Source organism: Anopheles bellator, chromosome 1 (genome assembly GCF_943735745.2).
Source record: "Anopheles bellator chromosome 1, idAnoBellAS_SP24_06.2, whole genome shotgun sequence".
Taxonomy (NCBI): Eukaryota; Metazoa; Arthropoda; class Insecta; order Diptera; family Culicidae; genus Anopheles; species Anopheles bellator.
The window spans coordinates 35,783,709-35,797,839 of NC_071285.1; positions in this window are offsets into that span (position 1 = coordinate 35,783,709).

Consider the following 14,131-nt stretch of genomic DNA (forward strand, 5'->3'; position numbering starts at 1 on the left):
CTAGTGGTGTGAAATGAAATGTTAAGCGATCTTTAACATTCACTCTAAATTGTAAAAAAAACCCTTTAATTAAATTTGAACTCTAAAAGCTTTCGAACTGATATCTTTATATCCACGGTGCTCCGACGACTCCACGGTGGCCGGAAATCGGGACGATGGCGATCTATTTATCCGGTGGCGGTACTCCCGGAAGTATCCCCGTCAAATCAGTAGCTGAGTTAAGGAGGGTTTGCTTCCGGTCGTCATGCTTCCGGTGGAGCCATCATTCGAGGTCTGAGTCGAGACCGAGGTCTGAGACGTCTATTCTACCATTCACGTTGCCATGAACCTCGTATGGACACTTCACTTCACAGTTCTAAGATTAATTTACATTTGGTGTTGTGTTTCTCTCTGTAATTGTTGTTGTTGCTTTTAATTGGGAAACTATGCAAAAAACATTCAACCGTTCTTGATAAGATGTAATGAGTGTAATCATTCAACGATTGTTGTAATCATTTTCTTACATCCCGAAGCAATGTTGGATATCTTCAAACTACGAACAATCATTTTTACCAACGACCAAAATAAAATGCTTAAACTACTGACGCACGTTCCATTTCTCTTGTCGCTCCTCGTGATCGTCATCAAACACTGACCCAATTGCCACTTTCTTGAATGGCGAATTTAAACTCATGTTTATTTAATTTTGTTGCCTTTACACAGCTGACTGGTCTGACTGGGTTCTTATAAAAAGATATCGTTCATCAGCAGTTCGGTTCATAGCGAGATACCCCTTCCGGGTGACGTTGGTATAATTGTTTATAAACAGTATTTGCAATAAGATCGAACTGGACTCTTCCACGCAGAGGCTGTTGAAGATTTCAAGGCTGTTATCAGTGAACAAAAAGAGGCAGGAAGTTTGACAAAATTTTTCTAGTAGTATATACATAGAACCTAGTACAAAAATACATAAACATAACGAAAGCCCATCATTCTCTTTAATGTTTTATCATTACCGATCGTAAATCGCAAATCGGAACTCACGAAGTTCTTCCACTAGCAGAGCTCATGGTCAAACGACACTTGACAATTTAGGCTCTAGCTCGCCAGCCAACAACCAACGAATCACCGGGCGAGCGTTTAGAGCACGTAAATGGTGCCCATTTTGATTGATGCTTAATGAAACAATAGTGGTAATCATCATCATCAGCCATTGATGGTCATCAGAATGATATCTTCCCGAAGTGGGCTGCAGCCACGATTGCCCCCACCGGGATTCACCACAAACAAACAGGAACACTGTTGATCGCGCGAATTCCGTTACATTGATTGGAAGCACCCGTCCGGAATCTGGACTGGTTTTGTTCTGGATTTGAGTGGAAAAAGGAGAAGCGAGCGACTCGCCTTAAATTAAGACCTTGCCCAACCCAGGTGCACCTAGAACCGCACCGCGGCTAGAAGTGGCAATTTATTTATTATACAATTACTATTCCACAACCATTCCGTTATGTTGACCAGATAGGCGATAATTTAATTTGTAGCAATAATGGTAGCAACGGTAGATAACTTCGTAACTTCCACTTCGGGATGGGCATTGCGTAAGAGCCACTTTCTCCCCGACTGTGGGTTGTTTTACATTTTCACTTGTCCACCCGGCACGAAACATCGAAACAATTGCCTTATCAGCTGGCAGACGTTGCTGCCCCATATTTGGGTCATTTCGCAAAACTACGAACCTTGGGGGGCTTGGGCGTGTGGGGCACACATATTTAATGCACAAATCATTCACCATGCCAGCGATCGCGTACGGGTGATTAGAGTGGGTTCGTCAGCGAGCATAACCCAGTACGTTGACGTATTAGCATTTCGCCTCATTGATGTGGCACGTGGTCTAGCAGTTCAAATCATCGCAGGGGCGCGTTTTGGGGCGCGTTGCATAACCAAAAGTATGTTGCAATGCTCGATGCAAATCGTGTGCTGTGGAGGCGCCACTGGTAAAAATTAAACGTTCCCCCTTACCAAAACGAATACTCGGGCTTCGATGGTTTTTGGTGACACCCGGGTAAGTGTCCGATTGATTGATGAGGAATCTTATGCTACGTTACGTGCGCTGTTCCCGTTAGCGTCCGCAACCTTATTTCACATCCTGCCGTATTTGTATTCTTATAACGTTGTGGGACATATTTCACCGCGGTGCACGTGCTGACTCTTCGACCTTCTTTGGGCATTTCCTCATTTCGGTACCAAAACTTTGCCGTAACGTGATCGATAGCTGATCGGCGGTAGGTGATGTACACTGTATGCGAAAATTTCGTCGTTTCGAGGGTGATTTTAATTAATAACAAGTCCTTAGAAAAGATCATTCCAATATTAATTTCGGTAGCTCTTTAAGATAATTGAATTTGTGCAAAGTCAATTCGAATGTCCATAAATGTTGAATCTACGAAACTAATAAAGCAAACTCGAAACCCGGTTAATGGCTAGTTGCCACACTCATTTCATAGACTTATTCCATGAAAAATCTTGACTATTTCAAAGCAAAATTGTTTGCTTCAATTTTATGTTCTTGTCCCTTATTCGTCGTCCCTTTGGGAAGTCGATCCATTTCCTTCTCCGCCAACATACCCCCGAGCAACGAACGGTGATATCCGCCTTAAACACACTACAGTTATAGTGTGATAACCCGTAGAAGGGCGATAAAAAAAGAGAATGAATGTTTATGCAAAACCCCACACACACATACACACGCCATTAACAGCCGTTAAAGTGTGTAAGATCGTTTGTGGGTCGATTTGTAAATCTCCGCCCGGTGGCGCTCTCGAGGCTCATTTTCTTTTGTGGTTCCTCGTGCGTCTGAAGCCCTCTCCCTCCCTTGGGCCACTTGTGCACAAAAACGGTCCGATCCCTTCGATCGGATCGGTTCTATAACTGGAGTTTCTGGAGGTGCAAAAGACGATGGAGCGAAGCGAAGCGCGAGATGCTAGACCGCAAGTGGCCTGCGAGGTTCCGCAATAAGTCTCGAGCCCGTTTTTTTGTCTGCTCTGGTACTGGCCACCCTACGGCACGGATGGTGCATGTCGAACTGAGCTGAGTAATGGCCACGTTCGTTGTAATTTACATCCCGGGCGTCTTTAATTAATCCTCGCCACCGGGTGGAACCTAGGAAACGACTGGCAGGGGCCAAGCGAAACGACTCGGCAATCAAACGACTAAATTGTGCGTGGCCGCAGCACAAGGCACTGCTCCCGTCCCTATGCTCCTGGGGCTACCGGACTTTTTTGTCGAGTTTTGATTTTAACATAACCTGCCGACTGCCAACGGTTTGTTGCACTTTGCACAATTTGTACGCCCGTTTGTCGGCCCTCGGGGTCGGCCATTTTCACCGACGAACAAAAAGAAAAAATGGATGGGAATGATTCAGGAGATATTTTAATGAGCAAGAATTCGAGTGAAGAATGGCATCGGTGCAGCAGGGAGCAACATAACGGACCATGGTCCGACGGAAACGCATCACGGGCGCATCGTTGGCAATTATTGACCGTCGACCGATAAGGAAATGTTTCATCAACGGAGCATTCGATTATGCTGCACGCAAATGAACTGTGCGAATTAAGAAGTCTTGTTTGCGCGGTGGATGACGCTTCTGGGACGTTAAGGTAACTGATAGTGCTCGTTAACCGAGATATTATGCAAAGCGGAAAACGTCGGAACGAGTCAAAAATAAGATCAATAACACGATCGAAACGTCGTGGGGAGTTAAGGCATAAAAAGAAACTAAACTTGACGCAAATCCGATGACGGCCCAGAGACGATTCTTGGCTTTTTAAGGTCCCAGCCCACGGTCGGTGGAAAGGCGCCAGTCGAGAGATTACGAACCGGACGAATCTGTGGGTCGCTAAGTGGGTCACTTCGGGAGGGTCGTTGTCATTTGACGCTTTCGGGAAGATGATCTGGTGGTCTGGGGACCGAAAACCGAAAAAAAATCGAAACAACAACTATCCCAAAAATGGGAAGCATCCTCTTCGGTCACCGGGAATGACCCGTTTCCGCTCGGAAGACATTTACTGCCGCGACGTCTTGAAGATCCCGCCACGAACCGGCCGGCTGTTCGGAAGTGGTCCCCTCTTCGGGTGGACCGCGGCGCATCGTTTGGCTGGGCGCTTGTTTTCCAATTCCAATCTGGATTGGTGATGGGCCGGCCTCGGCCAGCTCGATAATTTACACCACCGTGTCCCGAAGGAAGGAGGTCAAGCCTCCCACTTAAGGAAGCCACCCAGAAACAAAGAAACAAATTGCGGAACGGCCGCAAGATTATCGGCAACATAAGTGGACCCGTAACGAGCCTCGCGAGCCGGTGTTGAGAGCGGCGAATAAAATATGATCTCCACTCGCTCTCTCTCTCTCTATCTCTCTCTGCACCGATACTCGAGTCCCGGCAGTGGACAAAGGGATTTTCTTTCCCAGTCTGCTACACCCGGAAGGGAGGTGTTTCGCGTGATCACAATGCGATTATCTGAATGTAAGCATCATTATGCTCTCCGGGGACCGGCAGTCGGCATTGCAGTGAATCGACGTAATCAGCTGTCCCCTTTTCGAGGGGGGGGGGGGGCTCAGGGCAGCGAAGTTACATACGTGATCCGTGACCTCGTGAACCGCTGAACTGCACGGTCATCATGATCGTGAGCGATCAGATCAACTTCGGGTTGATAAGAACGCTCAGCACAGTAGGTGGTAGATTGGTTTTGGTTGTGGTGGCATCGTCTCAAGAATGTCAGAGGTCCCCCCTGAAGGTCCAGAGCTCCAATACGCGATGGATAGGGAAGATCGGAATCAGCCAAATCAGGTGCGTGTTGCCAAAATTATCTTCCATCCCATTCCTGGGTCGGCGTACCGGTTATCGAATTTTGGGCACACACAGGAAACCAGCTTCCAGGCTCGTCACGATCCACACACACGCGCATAATGGCGGCCTCATTCCGATTGGTAACTTTCTTCCCTGACCTTATCGTCTGATGCCGCGATCCGGTTTGCGGTGCGAAATGCGGCCCAATCCACCTATATCGGGTGATCGCAACGGATCATTAGTCGAGTAGTTCGATTGGAACCGGCCGTCCTCCTTGGAGCTATGCAATAGTGAGGCCAGAAAATATCGGGAGTTTATATTTATTCTTCAAAATCTATGCCATCACCTTTAAAACAATCAACACTCAGCGCAATACTGTAAAAGGTGTTCATGGAGCGGTCTGTTGAGTATAGCGAATAGTTTGCGTCGAAATGATCATGAATTGATCACCAAAATATGATCTTGTAATATAGAACTTTCTCGTGATGCATTAAGTCTCTCTGGTCTTTTTGGCGCACCGGATGACGTCATCGACGCCGAATTTGGAAGGAATTCATGATGCACCCCACCACGATACTCGAAGAAAACTGTTTCCCGTTTGTTGTTGACCACAGCAGTACCGTATTTTGCCGTGTATAACGCGCACCCATATTTAAGAGAAAAAAATTGGAAAAAAAGTTTTTTATTATACATTTTTCAGATATGTGATATCCAACAAATATCAAATGATAATAATGTATTATTCTAAATGTTCTTTAAATATTCTAAAGTAGACTAAAGATAAAATGCGTATACATTGCAAAAGATATACTAGTATTTTATATTTCGTAATAATCTTCAAACTCAGATTCACTGCTGTCTGACAAATTGATATTCTCTAATTGCTCTTCAATGTACTCCTCATTGTCACTCTCTGAAGAGTTCTCATAAATTGCGATATCTTCAGATTCATCCATAGCATTGCTGAGGCCACATTTTTTAAATGATTTCACAACAACTTGTTTTAACTTCCAGCCATGACTTAATGACGATATTGTATGGATAATTATATTCCTAACAAATGTTTCATTTCGTAATTTATTCAATAATACCATAAAATATGTAAAATATGTAGAGGAGACAAAATTTTTACTACCCCTGTATAACGCGTACCCAGATTTTGGAGCTAAAAAGTTGAGAAAAAGGTGCGCGTTATACACGGAAAAAGACGGTAATACTTAAAACTCTGGGTTCAAATCGTAATGCCTCACCTTGAAGAATAATGTTGATGGAATGTCGAATTACGGTTTTGTTTATTTTAATTATTGAATTATGTTCAGTTGGATTTTGGTACGAGCAACACTAACGATTTGAGGCATTGATCATCCACCATTAACTCACTACATTTTTTAAAATTTCAACTTTTTATGTTACATCCGCTAAAGTCAATGAATTAGTAAAAATTCATAGGCAATAACGCATTGTCAAAATAAGGGTAAATAATCACGAATGATTTGCATCTACTTAATGGCTCAATTCCACAGTTCCGCATCAGTTTGCAATACTTTTCCCGAATCCGAATCGATTCCGTCTCCAGATCAAGTGTACGAGATGATTAATTCAGATCGACCTCAAACTCTCTGACCTACTCCCAGAGCGGCTCACTGTCTAGGGCTTAGGACTGCCTTTTTTGGGGGCTCGAGTGGATAACTGGACCGATTCAGGTTGATAATTCGATTTCGGATGTTGGCTCCCTGGCACGTTCCAAAGCAGTGGATACGCCAACGCCGTCTGACGCCAACCGTCACTATAGAACCGGTTCTGAATGCGCCGGGCGGACAAGCGTGTCGCCTCGCGCCGGATCGGATTAAATGGTTCGGATTAAGGCGTGCCACTCTCGAACTGATTAACTTTGACCAGCGATTAAGAACGCCATCATCTCGCTGATCACCGCGAACACCGCCCCGTCCCATGTTGACAGACGCTCACACCGGCTTCCCCCCTGGGGGCTAAGCGATCGATTTGTGGGGCAGTGGGATTTTTTTTTCGGCGCTCATTGTTGTGGGCGCTTTTTCGATTTCCTTCCAATTTTTGTGTGTTCTTTCGGTTGGTTCCGGGCGAACTTTCCGGTGCGAAAATTGGATCCGGCGCAGACGCACGACCCAATGTACCGCAATCGATATCGGAATCGCACGCGCTGTCGCGGGAGAGGAGAAGAAGCAGAAGTAGGCAAGCATGCCAAGATGTCAGATCGGAGCATAATGGAAGCATAAATTGCTTTCCTTCCCTCTCTATTCGCTAGACGGTGGTTGCGTAACATGGCCGGATGTTTGCGTCGTGCGCGGTGGGTCAAGTGCAAGGGTGATCGCCATGATGATCTCCTGAGTCATCGGAAGAACAGCACGACTTCGAGGTGCAGCCACCGAAATTTGCAAAACAATGGCCCAACATACGGAAACGATGGACGATTCGATTTGCGACACCAAAGTGGGCCACCAAAGTCGGCACCTTTGAACCGATTGTGTTCTGATGCTGCTCTGGAGGGCTTTTACATTACAACCACACACAGGAAATACGAGCCAACCGATAGCGCGGCGAGTGGCCGCCTTTGGGGCGGAAATTGTAAACATGCGCCCACCACTCACCACCACGGGGGGACCAGAAGCAGTGCGTTTTGGGGTCAGATATTCATTGCCAACGATGCCCACGATGACGATGGGTGACGATGCTCTCGGTGAAGAGCTTTCGAATCACTCGAACGCCGTTGGCTTCGTTTGTTATGCTTTGTGTTTCCGCTTTTCGGCGCGGCCCGATAGTGGGTCACCGGTGGGTCGGGGCCACAGGGTGACTCATCTGCCGGCCGACAACGGGGGGACAACGCCGTACCGGGGGCTTTGGATGGCAAAGCGAGAATCGATAATGGCCCCCAGACCGGAGACGGACCGGAGTGAGATCAAATGTTGTGCCCGAAAATTAACGGTAGCTCGCCGCGACGATCGTTCCCGGTCACACCTCCGTGTAAATTGTTTGTCTTGCCTCTCGGCGAAAAGGTCCAATGATTAGTGGGAGGACCTCGGGGCATCGTTTTTTAGGGCTGACGATTTCCTAAGGCCAAACAAAACCACTCCTAGGGGCCCTGTGGGAATCCCACAATTTATTGGGGGTTGCACTTCCATGGGATGAACGTGGGGGGGCTGTCCGCTGCCACCGGACCGCTCCAGGGGCCGTCTCCGATTGTGGGAATAAAAGTGTTACGAACACTTTACGATCGGCTATCGGCCACTCGGGGGGGAAGGTGTTTTATGGATGCATTTTAACGCATTAACCCAGAAACGAAAGTTCCTGTTCCTGCGTGTGGTAGAACCCGATGGGCACGATTACTGATCGGTCACACTCTGAATGGTGGGCCCTTTCGGGATAGCCCCCATTTCTCCTTGGCAGACCACATGTTTAATGCATTGCAATTTAAATTCATTATCAAACAGCTCGCTCGCGTTCGTGGCCGGACTTGTGATGAACTATTGCACACGGAAATGGTGTAATAAAAAGGGTAAAAACAAGCAGCGGCACACGAGTGGCCGCCCTGAGCGTTGAAAGAAGCTTCAAGCTCACAGTCTCTCAAATGATAGTAACTACAACAACGAGGATCCGTGCTGAACTATGGGCGTACATTAAGCGATTTTAAAGTTAAAGGATTTCAGTTATGTTTTCTTAAAATAGATAATATACCATGAGTAATCCTATCAAAGTCAAAAGAGTGATAAAACTTGCTCTTTTAAGCCAACTTTTACTGACTACTATAAAGCGATCGTTTGCATGGTTTTCAAACGATAATGTGCTTTTATAATAAAGCCAATACATTCTTCTTTGATATAAAAAAGCAAATGTTCTAATTTTGTTTAGTTTTGCCGGAAATTCAGAACAATACGAAGCAAATGCAGTTTATCAAATTCGCTAGTACAGCAAACACCTTCTCCGCATTGGTCTGGATAAACTAGGCATTAAAATTGAAATTTACTTTGTTTTAATGTTTTCAGCAAGCTTCACTTGCTAGTTTTTGCTTGATCGCTATACAAATGGCCATACAAAACCATACGAAAAACGCATTACCTTGAATTGACAAGAAAAATGGCGCGAAAAGAATGTAATTATGAGGCATAATTTTTTGGAAGGATTGGAACGTTAACTTGTTAGTCAGCATGCAATATTGATATGAGTTTGGATGGAAAAATAAATTGTTTTTTTTTTTGTATTTTCTTAACCCACTAGAGGTTAGATTTTCATTAGAAATTCAATATTTGCCGATGACTATTCATTGAAAAATAATAGAAATGATTTATATTCGAGCAGTTCTCATGCCGACGGCATAATTTTGGGCGTTCAAATACCTTAAAATATCGAATAATGGCTAATTTAGTATTACTGATTAGAGATAATATGTTGAATTTATCAAACCTCATGTATCCGTTCTTCCTGAAATCAACAATGTCCGCTTGCGCTACGAATTCCCCATAGTGCGCTGATCGGTTGACTGGAAGCGCTGCGATTATTGCAATCGCGTTTCCGTGCGCTTCTCACGTTTCAAAATGGCGCGGCAAAAGAGCGATCAAAGTCTCCGGGACAGGAAAATATTAAACCCGGCGTGGATCAACGCGGTGCACTGGCCGTTGCACCAGGTTGCGATTCTATTTTACGATCGCGATCGAGGTTGCCGTTGGCCACAAGAAGCGGTTTGATATTGTCGGAGTGTTTAATGATGATCCCTTTTTTTCCTCCTAATAATGCACATACATACCGCAAACGGTCCCCCCCCTGTTGGTGCCTACGACCGTAGAGTTGCCCTCGGCTGTGGTCTGCCCGTGCAACATGCGAACGGCCTGTTAACGCCTCATTAACTAATCTACCGGGTGTTCAGTGTACCGGCTTATTCCGCTAGAACATAGTATAAATTGTATTTTCTACTGCTCGCATCTAAATCAGACCACCGGAGGGGCGCTGTTCTTGGCAACGGGTTCTAATCCCGAGCTTACACTGGCGCGCCGCCGATGAATAGATACGCGATTTGCAGGATACACCGAAAGAAATTAACGAAATAGCTGTGCTCAAGTGTGGCTGAAGAGATATTGTTGTATAGAATAATGATGCTAAATGAGCGTTTCAAGCGTTATTTTTAGACTGCCAACTTTTCCCACCAAATGGTTCTCGGGATGCAAATTATGCAAATAACTCGTCGCGTTCGTCGCTTTCGCGGCCGTTTAAGTTCTTCGATTTTCGGCGCTCCCGAACGCGCGGCGCAAAGAACACGATAATTGATTGGTAAACTACGCCTAGTGGCTTTCTCGCACCTCAACCCAAGCTCAGCTGTGAGCGTGTGTGGCCGTCGCACGGTAGTGCCGTGCGTTAGATGTTGACCCATAAAGAGGCAAAATATGGCACCATGTTTGGAGACTGGTGTTCGAAAGGTGCCGAATATGGGTCCATATCATGTGGGATCATGTAGGAAGATGAGCAGCTACAACAGAGTGTCCCGACCCGAGGAAAGATCTTGGGGTTTAGCGCAGCCTTGAGGCGAAATTTATTGTTGCTTCACCGGCTGAGTCAACATCAAGAATCGAGGGAGCTCTCCAAAAACTCCGATAAGCATTCGCGAGGTGCTGAGCTGCAAATTGATTTTAGGCCCCTATTCGTTGGCACGCAAATGGAGGAAATTGCGCAATTTGGCGTGCAAAAAGTGATCTTACTTTCTGCGTGGAAGAAAAGGCCGTCCCTTTATCGACTAAAAGTAGTTCCCATACGGTTTCCTAGTCCCAGCGGAAACATCGAACCGGTATTAGCAAATATCGTGCGCTTATAACGGTGAAGATGGTGCCTTGCCTTCGTTCTGCGGCCGGGTGATAAGTTAGTCCAACCGCACACGAGCGGCGCGCGCCAAGCCTTTTGAGGAGCTTCAGATTTTTTGTTGGAAAATTAAAATCAATTTTCGGTCCATTATCCGGCCGAGGTTTCAGTAGCCCCACTGGCTAGCCGCCCAAAAACCGTGCGCGGGACCCGTAAGTGAAACGGAGCTATGGTTTCTTTCTTGTGAGTTTGGTCTTGCGTGGCGTCGGTTTTTGTTTCCAGAGCAGGAATGTTGTTCCCGCGTCCGGACCTGGACGGGACTTCTCGGGACGTGTGTGAAGGTGGAAATTTAATCGAACAGTTTTAGCGCACACACGGCACGGTAACTGTATTTGCTTTCGGGGGCTTGCAATTTCGGGGGTAATCAATGAAATTGACGGCAGCCGATGGACGTCACGGCCGAGTGCCTGGCGCAGCATGGAGGGCAAAAAAAACGCGATTTTCCATTTTGTTGTATTAATTGCAAAAAAAAACCCACATCAAGCGAATCGATGGTGTAAAAAGCGTAAAATAATAAAATGTTGAAACAATCATCCTGCGTAGAGCTCCAGTTCTTCTGCGCCGATGGGTGGGTTCGATAACGACGATCCTCGAGGCGGCATCCGGTGGCAGCGAGGCGTCACATAACCGCCGGCGGGGCTTGCCGATGTCGTGCAGGCGCACTTAAAGTTCAGTTATGTTTGTTTATGTTACGGTCCCGCGGACGACGACTGAACCACCTGCAGAATCGGTTGCAGTGATTTGTATCGTTTCCTTTCGCTGCAGTTCGTGTCCGAGCCCGTGGCCCCGGGATGCGCGTGTGGCGTCGGCAACATCTCCGGCAACATCATCATCATCCGCACCACCATCATCATCTTCTGGTTTCGTGCGGAGTGTGGCGAATAGAACGATAAAAAACGATTTATGGCGGCAATTAATCGGTCAATTTTCAAACGGCCACAACTAGAACAATGGGCTAGGGAAGTGGTCTTGATTTTCCTCGTGGTTTTTTGCTCTTGCTGTTGCCCCCCCAAAGCCTCGCTGCTTCGCTTCTTTCTTTGTTTTCCCGCCCCGACCGCGGATGTCTTCGGGAGAAAAGTTCGTCCGAGAGAAAGAAGGAAAAAAAAGGTTCCACGCGTTCCAGCGTGCCATAAGTGCCCTCGGTGGGATTTTTATGTGGGCTAAAAGAGCGGCCGGCGGCCACTCGGTGGTGCGTGGTATCGAGGTTTTTGGTTTGAGCGCCGTGATGCAAAATTAGCGGCATGTAGGAAGGTGTAATTGCTCCAATTTCTGCCTCCGGCCTCCGGTAAGGCTCTGAACTGCCCTGACCTGGTGGACCAGACGGGGCTACAGTCCCAGCGAGATAAAAAAGCGGATGAACTGTACATATGCGCATTTCGTAGCCGTAACATTTCAAGAGAATCAGACATACAATAAGAGAGTACTAAAAGTATCAATGAGATAAACGATTGGCAATAGTTTGACTTCTGAGTAGCTCCCTAACGATAAATGATTAAATAGCTGACAAAGTGTTTGCTCAAGAAAAATCAACCGATCAACGGCCGTTCGGCCGGTGATCGGATCAACCGAAGACACACGATTTGCATTTTGCCCGATTTCTCAGTATTTCTCGCCATTTCCGACCATGAAAGGACCGCAATGGAGGACCGCTATCCATTATCGGATGCGATCAAATCGGTACCGAGTGTCGGTGGAATTTATCACATTCTTTGGCGGTGAGGTGAACCATTTTCGAATAGAGCGCGACCGTACCGTAACCGGAATTTTTGCTATTTTGAGTTAATTTATTCGAAACACTGTCTCTGCCGGCGGGCTCAACTTTGAGGAGGGTTCGAGAGAAAGATTTTATTTCTCCAAGCCCATTAGGAATAGATTATAGGGAACAGTTTCTACCATCTTTGGCCGTTAAGATAGGCTATCGGTTTGATTGACAGCATCAAACGCGCATCACGTGACCGACTTTAAATCCCCAACTAGCCGGCAGCCTCCGCTGAAGTCCGCTAACGCGAAACGTTCTCGGGCAGAGAAGTCTTTCTTTTACGCGGCCACAATTTGCCGTACTAGTGAGAAAGAACTCCGTGGCGTAGACGGAGAGTACAGTTTAGTGATGGTTAATTGCGGGAAAATAACTCACAGCTGGTGGTTAAAGGGCGTTCTAAATGTGTTTGTGAATGGAGCTGGAAGGAAGGAAGTCGAACCGCCTAATGTTTCGTAAATGGTGGTGTGGTCTTTAGCGGGTGGTTTGAGTATTATGCTGCAGGCTTTATGCACGGGCCGCCAGTGCGGAGAGCAGTGCATCGAGATCCGATCCACATTAATTAGGAACCGTTGGATGAACCGTGAATCTCGCTGAGGCACATTGTTCCACTAGACGCTGGGTTTTGTAGCTAAATTACTTCTCCATTAGCTACAAATCACAACATTGTCTCGCCAGGGAATATTCTCATGGGAGTTCTTTTTACGTCATTCAAATTTTATTTGGACACTTTTGAAATTATTATTGGAAGGTTGGTTGCAAAATATTGTCATATTATTGATTAGCCTAATGTTTATTGGCCACATGTTGAGAATAATGATTGTGTAAGGTCATGTGTCAAGTGGCAGTGGATTCACAGAATTGCGAAAAGACTGTGAAGTAAAGAGGGAAATATATGGAGACATCCATAACGGCTTCTACACAGATACGGCGGCCTCTGCGTACTAGGGACTGTGAAGCTGAGAGAATGAACAAAAAGAAAGACCCAAAAATAATCTCAGGGTACCGTTCAGTTTTACACGTTTTTTATCGACAGACCCCCAAATCAAAAATTCCTAGATACAGCCAATAAACGGATCCTCCAGTTGGGATTCCCGATTGAGAGTTCGGTTTTGAAAATCGCAAAAAACCATAACATATTCGCTAGGCCGCTGGTCGTCGCTACCCTTTTTCTGTCAAACAAACTGATCATACCGGCTGACGATAAAAACAGGTTACATTTAGCATAAAAAATTTGAAAAAAAAAAATCACAACAAAGTGTGTCCGCCGCCGGTGGGGCTGGGAGGCTAGACGATGTACACGCGCCAGATAATCTAGCCGTAAAATTCACCTCAGACGACAGCGGAACCGCAAGCGAATTGAAATCGTTTTTTTGACCATTTTGCTTACTTGCTTCGCGTTTAAATTAGAATCAATCGCCATACGGCGAACGAACTTTCTTCGCGCGATTATGTCACACCGTCGAGCCAGGCGTTGCGCTACATCGAGCGCAACCATCCAACGCTACATCGAACAACATCTCGCGGTACCGAAAAGTAGGGTTCGTCGCTTGTTTCGACCGCGTGCAAGTCTTTCGATCGGCGCGTTTGGTGCGTGAAAAGGCCAACCGAAATTGGGGATAGAGAAAAGTAAAGAAAAACCAAACGTCGGCGACGGCTATTTAGGTGGAACGGAA